A 10848-nucleotide genomic window follows, 5' to 3' on the forward strand; every position below is an offset into this window, starting at 1 on the left:
TTCGGGGGAAGATGGCAGAGGAGAAGCTGAAGGCTAAACAAACTCTCCCATAGAAAGCATTTTAGTATTCCAGTGAACAGTCTTAGGCTACAGAGTCACACCAACTGTTTCATCTCAATACAGAGAGTTTGGACAGAGAGGAAAAATCCAAGCAAGGAAACAGATCTGAACACATGCAGCTAGCCATGGCTGCAGTGGCAGAGTTGGTAGCAGAGACACTCTTGGCAGCCATAACTACAGAGAGAATCGTGGACAAAGGCGCCAGATGTGGCGGGCAAGCAGATTCTACCCAACGCAAGCAAGAACTGACAAGGAGCAGATATCTTCATCCTGCAGATCACAGATCAGAAACTGCCCAGGAAGAAGACGCTGGTAGGAGTAGAACCCTGATCTCCTCATTCCTGCTCAGGGAGCAGAGGAGGGAAGGCTGCATGTCCCCTATGACTGGAAGGCCTGGCTGAGCAACTAGCTCCAACACTGGCCTTGGAAGAAAACAAAAGAGTCATTTAGCAGGTCACAGGAACTTGCTCTGACCTGCAGGCTCAGCTCCACCCAGGTTAAAGTCAACCAACCCAGACAGAGAAAAATCTGCCCCATGAGGAGTGACTTTCATCACTGGGTAAGCAGAGCCAGAGGCTGCCTCTCCCTACAGCAGCCTAGACAAACAATTGAAACTCAGTAAACATAAACCCTGAGAATGACTCCAAGCTGGGCACTCTGAGAGTCTCAGGAGCTAGCCCAGCAAGGAAAAGCTACTGATTGCTGAAAGGCCTCAACTCTACACATAACCTAATCTTATCACAGCATCTCCAAACTAGAGGAAACTCCCATCTCCCTCTTTTGGGATACTGAAAGCAAATCTACCTCCCACTGAACTAGCCTGGGAGGAGGATCACAAAACAATGGGTTAGGCAAAGCATTTTTCTGACTGTTCAAACAAACTGACTTAAGAAAACAATCAAGCCACAGGAAAACCAAACACCACAAGCAGACCAGAGACTCCATCAAGAGACTGGTTATGGACACGGAGATACACAATCGTAACATTGCCCCCATCCCCCCCACCAAAAAAAAATCAAAGAACTCTTTTTTAAAATTTAATTTAATTTTTTATTTTGAGAATACAGTACAGAGGAGTTACAATTACATGGGCAAGATAACGAGTATATTTCTTATCAAGCATTGTTGCCTCCTTGTTGTTTCACCTTCCCATCCCTTCCCATACTTCTCCCCTCCCTCCACCGATCCTCCCCCACCCCCCACCAAAGGTGTTAAGTTCGTTTTTCGACATAATGAATTGTACAACTCATTGTTGCAATCAAAGAACTCTTATTTGAACCTTTTAAAAATTTTTTTAATTTTTAAAATTGTTTTCTATTAATCTTATTTTCCTCCCATAGTTTTTATTTTAGGTGTATACGTGTGTGTGTGTGTGTGTGTGTGTGTGTGTGTGTGTGTGTGTGTGTGTTTATCTCTTCTGAACTTTTGGTCCTTTTTAAGTATTCTTTTCATTTTTTTCTGATTCGGTACAGGATGATAGATAAGGATGTAACTTTAGTTTTCTATGAGTGATTAACCAATTTTGCCAGCACTTTTACTGAAGAGGCTTTCTACCATTCTACTTTTTATCTCCTTTATCAAAGATTAGGTGCCTATTGGTCTGTAGGCTCATTTCTGGGTTTTCAATTCTATTCCATTGGTCCTGAGGTCTGTTCTTGTGTCAGTACCAAGCTGTTTTGTTTGCTAATGCTTTGTAGTAGAGTTTGAAATTTGGTATTGATATTACTCCAGCACTGTTTTTTCTGTTAAAGATTTTTTATGCTATCCATTGCCTTTTATCGTTCCATATGACTTTTTGGATTGCCTCTTCTATTTCCTTGAAGAATGAGGTTGAAATATTGATTGGTATTGCATTGAATTTGCAGATAGCCTTGGGAATTATTGCCATTTTCACGATGTTAATCCTTCCAATCCAGGATCAAAGGAGTTTTTTCACTTTCTAAGTTCTGTTTTGATTTCCTTTTTCAGGTTTTTAAACTTTTCATCATGAAGATCCTTTACTTCTTTTGTTAATTCATTGCTATTCTATTTTTTGTGGGGTTATTAAGAATGGAGTTGCTTTTCTGATTTCAGAAAATCTTTTCTCATTGTTGGCATACAGAAAAGCCATTGATTTTTGAGGGTTAATTTTATACCCTGATACATTGCCATAGTTTTGAATCAGAATGAGTAATACAGAAAAGCCATTGATTTTTGAGGATTAATTTTATACCCTGATACATTGCCATAGTTTTGAATCAGAATGAGTAATTTGGGAGTGGAGTCCACGGGATTCTTTAAATACAAGATCATGTCATCTGCAAAGAGGGAGAGTTTTACTTCATCTTCCCCTGTTTGGATCCCTTTTATGTTTTTGTCTTTTCTTATTGCTGTAGCTAGGCATGCTAATAGTAAATTGAAGAGAAGTGTAGAGAGTGGCCATCCTTGTCTCGTTTCTGGCTGCAGGTTTGTCATATACAGCCTTTATTTTATTGAGGAATATTCCCTGGATTCCTAGTTTATCCAGAAACTTCATCATAAAGTGGTGTTAATGAATTGATTTGTGTACATTGAACCAGCTTTGCATCCCTGAACTGAATCCTGTTTGATCATGGTATGTAAAGTTTTGGATGAATTGTTGAATTGTTTGGCGAAAATTTTGTTGAGAAGTTTGGCATCAACGTTCATCTAAGTAATGGGTGTATAATTCTCTTTCTTTGATGAGTTCCAGCCTGGTTTTGGGATGAGGGTTATGATGGCTTCATAGAATTAGTTTGGTCGTGAACTTTCTCTTTCAATTTCATTGAAGAGTTGGAGGAGTATTGGTATGAGCTCTGCTTTGAAAACCTTGTAGAATTCCGCTGTAAATCCATGTGGTTCTGGGCTTTTCTAAGAATGGAGGACTCTTACTGCTTTTTCTATTTCAATGCTTGATATGGGCCTGTTAAGATGGTTTAACTCATTTGCTCCTTTTCAGTTGTTGCTGGTGTTGAGTTGAATCTGCTCACCCATTGTGTCTGGTGCCTTTGTTCTGGACCCTCTCTGTTGTAGGTATGGCGGGGTGGCTATGGCCACCACCAAAGCTGCCTCAGCCATGGCTACAGCAACTGTTCAGATGTGTCTGCTTCCCTGGATTTTCCCTCTCTAGCCAAACTGTTTACTGTGATGGCACACTTATTGTGATACTCTATCCTAGTACTGATCACTGGAACACTAAAACTGCTTTCTATGTGAGAGATAGTTTAGCCTCCAGGTTCTCCTCCACCATCTTCCCCCACTTCTCATAAACATTTTCTTATTACAGGATTATTCTAGATTAGTTATATTATGATTGACAATGACCAAGATTGACAGAAAGGTGAAGGAAAATTGTCTACACTTCCACGAGGTTCTGACTTGTGTTTCACAAAATGTTATAAAAGCTCTCCGTGAGAAATCTAGCAGCTGCATTTCTAAATAGTCTGTGCTTGCTTACACTTTCTGATAATGTTTCAATTCAAGTACTTCTCCTTAGAGTCCCATACCATTCAATGATGCTGTATTAGATCTTTTGTACATCTTGAAGACAGCTCTTGCTGATTAAATTTGTGCTTTTCAAATTAGCTCTCGCAATTCCATCCGCAAAATGCAGACAAAAAATATCTGAAATAAATTTGTATCTGTTTATAGTGAATATATTTTATTTTCCATTACAAACATAGAATGTAGTAAAAATTTTCACAGAAATTACACTGCACTAGGTTGTTGGCAGATTCTAATGAAAATAATATACTGTGTTTATGTAGAGAATTTGAGCATCCAAAATTTTAGTATGCCTGTGGCCCTAAAACCAATACTTTATTTATATTGAGTGACAAATACAACTTGCTATATGTACAGTTTTCCTTGTATGTTTTTAATATATATTTTATCGTAAAGATACTGTACACAGGGGTTACAATTACATAAGTAAGGTAATGAGTACATTTCTTATTGAGCATTGTTACTACCTCCTTTGTTTTTCCCCTACTATTCCTTACCTTCACACATCCCCAACACCTCCGTCCACCCCCCTCTAATAGTATCTTGCAAATCTCATTGTTACAATGGGACAACCTGTATCCTTTCCTTGCATCTTAAATGAAGAAATGCTGGCTTGTTTCATGTTGATTCTACTTGGGTAGACACACTTAAAAATACTTTCCAAGTACAAAAGCACATAAATGAAATGCACATCATCTTTTGTCAGTTGGTATAATTGTGTTCTACACATTTATTGACAGGTTACAAATTATTCTTAAATTTAATACATAAAAAAACTTTCTTCTTTTCTCATTTTCGTGGCCAGGACATCAGCACGACCTCAGTCACCATTTCTCACTTTAGACTTTTCATATGGGTTAGTTAAATTTTGACCTGTGCTCCAGTCTTCTGGGGAGTCACTCATCTGCTTAGGAATTGATGCTTGCTGTGGAAAGAGCCTAAGGAAGGATGCCATTTAAAGCCTTATACCTTTATTCTTAACAAGGATATTGTCCTACTACTTTGGATGTTGAGAGTGTCTACAAGAGCAAGCATTCCTTGGGGAGCAGGGAGACACCATATGACCTATACTTATTGAGATTTCCGAGTGACTTGCTATCACTTGTACTGCATTTTTCAAGTCGAATCTCTCTAAACCTACCAGTTGTAAGAGATAAGAGGAGTGGTAAAAGAACTCTTAGAGACAAATATATCTTCAACACATTTGTTACCAAGCATTCTGTCAAAGGCATATTTAACAACTAGTGAAACTTTTGTTGGCTATATCAATGTGTCTTTCTCCATTTGTGCATGTGTACATCTGTGTATGTATGTGTGTATTTGTGTGTATAGTAACATTCATGTGTACATATATGGGCCTATATACACATATATGCATATATAAATAAATATACATATATAAATATATATGCATATTTTACCCATATAATATCATTAACTAAGAAATGAATGCAAAACACTGATATGAAGATATTTTGAAAAAGTGAGTGTGTGTGCATTTCTGCGTGTTGGCATGCTCAGAGTTTGAAATCAGGGCTTCAACGTCTCGCTACATCTTGCTCTCTAGATTGGTGAGCTACTATATGAGCTACATCTCCATTCCTGGCCCTTTGCTAGTTCATTAAAATTTTTGAAAAATAATCTCATGAATTTATTTTGCCCTGATTGGTTTCCAAATGTTATCCACAGATGTTAGGCTCTTGAGTTGGTATCTCGAGTAGTTAGGATTACAGGTGTGACAAACCAGCACAAGGCTTTCAGAATAATTTTAAAAGTAGAAGAAAATTTACTTTACAGATTCGTGTTTTATCATCTCCTAGCTTTAAAGCATTTTGGAGTGATTATATGTGAATTTTTTCATTCTTGAATTCTTAAAATACAGTAAGCCACAACTTACAATGACGTGAAAGATGTATTCAAAATGAAGAAAAATGTTATGTTCTGATCTTTGTAAACACACACACACACACACACACACACACACACACACACACACACATACACACACCATCCTCAGACATTAAGACAGAATTTAAAAAAAAAAGTAAAGCAAAGTGGAACTTCTGGGGCATTTAGTTCAAAATGCATAAGATACTAGACATACATTATGACAAGGTATAAAGTTGTAATGTACAACATGAGGATAGAGGGGACAACACTGGCCTTACATAGGAATGAAGCTAAGTAAGTAGGAGTTGTTCTTCCCAGTAGTGGTTACTCTTTTAGTTGTTCTTCCTTCAATAATGGATGAGATGAAAGTAATTCTTTAAGTATACCTGCCTATTTTCAGAAATAATAACAAACAATATAGCAATAATGTTGCACGCTCAATGTAGAACAAAATGTCAAATTAACATACATGAGATTATCCTTGATGTAAACTAATAATTACAAATGAGGGAAACCATGGGACCTATGTTTCTTTAAGTCTGGCTTACTTCACTTAATATGATTTTTTCAAAGATCTTCCATTTTCTTACAAATGACGTGGTCACATTCTTTGTGATGCAAGCGTATTTTTCCACGTGTGTTTATCTGTACGTGTGTGTGTGTGTGACTTTTGGTAAATATTACTGTGATACACAGTAGTAGCTTTACTGTGGCCTTGTTTGTGATCACCTGGTTATATGCCCAGAAGTGGGATTACTGGGTAATAGGGGAGCATTATTGTGTACATCAAGGATAATCTTAGTAGATGAGCAGAATAGCTCAAAAAATAGCTATGTACATATGATCGTATAAGGTGATTCCAAGTGAAATGAACTCCAAGACATGTTCTTTGTTGTTGTTGTTCTTAATGGACTATGTGATTTCTTTTTATCCTTTTGTGTTTTCCCCACCTATGGTTAATCCCCTGTAGTCACTGTATTGGATTTTGATACCCTGGGTATTTTAAATATGTTCATCTGAACTAGGGAAGAGAAAGGAAAAAAAAAACAAAATGGTGAGACAAAGGACAAAGGGGGAACCTATGCAACAGTAGTACCCACAAGACAATATTTTGTAAGTAATCTCGGGGGGAGGGCTTTGGGAGTGAAGTGGGAGAAAAATAGGGGAAAGGGTAACAATTTAGAAAAGAAATAAATTAATTACCTTACCTATGTAACTATATTCTATCTGTACATTACCTTGACAATAAAATTTAAATAAAAAATAAAATAAAATATATGAGAGCAGCAATACAGGAGATGGGAGTGGGGGAAATACTGTAGTATCGTAGTGTAGAACAGCTGTGGAAAGCAGTAATTTTACATTAACATAGCAAGTAATAAACTAGCATACAGATTTTCAGCCTCATGTCAATCATTAAAAAGGGAAAACAAAATGCACAATCAGCAAATCAACAGAGATAAAATAGAAAACTAAACAATTAAGATGAAGAGATTACTTGGACCAAGAATAACAAATGACACAATTAGGAAACAAATAACAAGCTGCTGGGCTGGGAAGGTGGCTCAGTGGTAGAGTGCTTGCCTTGCATGCCTGAGGCCCTGGGTTCTATTCCTCAGCACCACATAAGCAAAAAGAAAAAAGCCAGAAGTGGTGCTGTGTCTCAAGTGGTAGAGCACTAGCCTTGAGCTGAAATGCTGAGTCACAGCGCCCAGTCCAGAGTTGAGGCCCCATGATCAGACCCAAAAAATAAAATAAAAAAATAACAAGCTGCTAAGTTTAAAAATGATCACCCTTAATTCTATTGACTTGTTTACATCACAATTTGTTAGAAGTATAATTCAAATCACAGTTTAATAGTATGTTATTTTAATAATAGTTTATTTATTATTGATTTCTTAATATTGAATGTTTAATATAGAATTTTAATTTCAGCAGCTATAGAAAAGAAGAAAGTGAAAATAATTTTAATAATATATTTAATGAATTGTAAAATTGAGAAGCATTAGAATTTAAACAAATAATATATCATTATTGCTTCATTTCTGTGAGTTTATGTAATAATTCAAAGTGTATTCTACACTTAGCACTCATCTTAATATCAAATAATAAATTATCACACATGACTCTTGGTATTAGGTGGAAGGGTTCATCACTTTGGTAAAATTCACACGACATAGTACACGAGGGTATGACCCCTCTCATATAACTTAAATTGTGGAAATTTAATTGCTACATGCATGTTAAATTCTTTTCTAGGTGACATCTATAAAATTATTTACAATTATATACATGAGGACTATTTCAGATAATACTTAAAAGTCAAATTCATTAATTAAATTTTTATTATTTCGTACCAAATAAATATTTACAGAGAGACTGAATTTTTGAGTAGATGATGGTGTGTGTGTGCCAGATTATACGTATTAAGGCTTATTTTATATTCATGACATTGTTTCTAGAGTTGGATTTATTTGTCCATTACGGGTTAAGTGTATTATATTGGATCTATGAAAGTAAACTGAATGTTTATTCCTTTAATCCTTTGTCTAATCCCAATATAAATTATCCATGTGTTTGAAGTAATGAAAATAACAACAGATAAAAGCAAGATAAATCAGTCTGTAGTAGACAAGTATTTATTACCGTTATTTTGAAAGTTGGTACTGTTTTACACTACAGAATATTCTTGGGAATATGTGCTCCAGGTTGGCCACAACTGAAGAATATTATGGTTTGATCTATCATAAGAGGAGGAAGGAAGGGGAATCTTCCTTCCAAAAGTCTGATCCCAGGAATGTGATCTGCTTTGCCTACTTGGAAATGAACATTTTTCACAGTCAACCTTGAAAGGCCATCTTGATAGACGACTTCTGTAAGTGGTTACAAAGCATTATTGATGGCTTTGCAAGCATGCCTGATTGCCTCATTTTGAGACAATTAACAGGAATTTAGTCAGTTGTTCTTTAGGAGAAAAACCCATTGACTCTAGGCCAGGGGATCACAGGGGCCCAGAGAAACTACTACTTAGACATCTAAAACAACACACACACACACACACACACACACACACACACACACACACACACACACACACACACACACTCCAGTAAGCACAGACTAGCAGGGTTGCTATCACAGCCTACATGAAGTCAGGCAAAAAACAGAAGCTGAGAGTCATTTAACTGATAACTAATATATTTTTTATGAGGTAGACTCAAATGAGACTCCAAAGAGAGAATCAGAAAGACTGATCAGAGAGACTAAAACTGGTCACACAAAGATTGGAAAGTAGAATTCCTTGTAGAACAAAAAATCATAGAAAGCTTGTGCATGTAAGAACAAGACAGAAGACCAAATTCCACAAATGCACATTTTCTTAGAAGTCAGCTTAATCAATTATCAGTGCAAATCTTTGAATTCTTAAATATTTGACCACATGTGGGAGAAGGCTGAAAAGAAAGAAAATTTCATCACTCTATTAGGAAGTCCAATATCACATTAGGAAGTAATCAAGCACAGTTTTGTAATAAAAAGAGAAAACAATTATTCCAAATGAGGGTTTCATTTCTTTTGATGTAAAAGTTCTTAAATTAGGTGCTAGCAATTATCATACAATTGATCCAGTCCCCCAGCTGAGTTGATATTGACTGCAGTATTCCCACATGAAGGAAAAGAAAATTTACAAATGTCTGATGAAATGAGGTGAAGGTGAAGTGATCTAATAGTAATATCTGAGGTTTAGACACTGGTGAAGAGGTGGATTTTCTTTTCTAAAAAGCCCCCATTTTTACCTGGGGCCAGTTCCTCACAGCTGTAATCCTAGCTACTCAGGAAGCTGAGATCTGAGGACTACGGTTCAAACCAGCCTGGGTAAGAAAGACCCTGAGACACTTATTTCCATTTAACCATCAGAAAACCAGAAGTGGCACTATCACTCAAGTGGTAGAGCACTCACCTTGAGTTGAAGAGTTCAGGGACAGTGCCCAAGCCCAGAATTCAATTCCCTCGAACAACAACAACAAAAAATCTCCCTTTTATCTACTACCTGCATCCGTTCCTAAGATTCAACAAAGGAGCCATTTATCACCCAGTACATATAAGTCCTAATCTAGCTACTGCAAGTAGATTGATTTGGTATCTTATATAAAATGGGTTCGAATTTGCGGAAACAAATACCAGGAGTGGTAACTTTTTTCCAGTCCTTGAACTCTGGGCCTGAGCCCTGAACATGGTTATGTTGGTAGCTTTCATGTGAGCTTGTTTGTTATTTATTGGATTACTGCCCATGAGGGGAATTACTGGGTCTTAAGGCAGATCTATGTTTACTCTTTGCAGGAAACTCTGTACTGCATTCCACAGTGGTTGAACATGTTTAATAATTTCCCACCAAAAGTATAATAGAGTTCCCAATTGGCTACATCCATGCCAGCATTTGCTATTGTTAGTGTCTTAGTAATGCCCATTCTAACGGACAAGGTAGAATCTGTCTTGTTTACTTATAGATTTGTATGCATCTTCTAGCTACAATAAATGAATGAATCCATGAAACCTATATTGCTGCATTCCTTTCTGCATTCCTTTCTCTTTTCTCTTAATATAATTTTCCCAAACCTTTCATTTTCCTTACCACTGGTGAAAAGTCATCTTTCTGATGGGTGAATATAATTCCATTGTGTGTGTGTGTGTGTGTGTGTGTGTGTGTGTGTGTGTGTAAGATGACTATAGGCCAAGGAATTCATTTCTAAGCATGCTGTTTCATCTGTAATTTTGTAATTCCATATTATAGTTGCATTGCTTTCTCTTCTACATTGAAGAATATTGTTGGGATTTTGATGAATATTGCATTGCCAATTGTTTAAGGGAAGTATTGCAGTTTTCAAAATGTTAATTCTTCCAACCAGGAACATTGAAAGACTTTCTATTTCCTTGAATCTCCTTCAATTTCCCTTTTTATATTTTTAAAGTTTTCACATATAGGTCCTTCACAATTTTAGTTAAATTAATTAATTCCTAGTTTTGTTGTTGTTGTTATGTTTTGTTTAGATTTGATTTGATTTTGAGGCTAGTACATATGAGGTTGTTTTTGGATTTCAGCGTGGATCTTCCCATTGTTGGTAACAGAAAAACTACTGATTCTTGTGGTTTTTATATCCTGCTACATTGCTGAAGGTTAGCATCATCTGTACTAACTTTAGGGAGGAATCTACAGGGTCTTTTAAATACAGGGTCATTTCATTTGTAAAAAGGGATAGTTTTACTTGTATTCTATTTTGATCTGCTTTATGTTTTCTCTTGTCTATTGCTCTTGCAAGAAAGTCCACTACCATATTGAAGAGTAGCAAAGAGTGGACATCCTTTTCTCATTTCTCATGTTAATGTCTTCATGCTTCCACC

The sequence above is a fragment of the Dipodomys spectabilis genome, unplaced genomic scaffold, assembly GCF_019054845.1.
Source record: "Dipodomys spectabilis isolate Male_0828 unplaced genomic scaffold, ASM1905484v1 ptg000481l, whole genome shotgun sequence".
Taxonomy (NCBI): Eukaryota; Metazoa; Chordata; class Mammalia; order Rodentia; family Heteromyidae; genus Dipodomys; species Dipodomys spectabilis.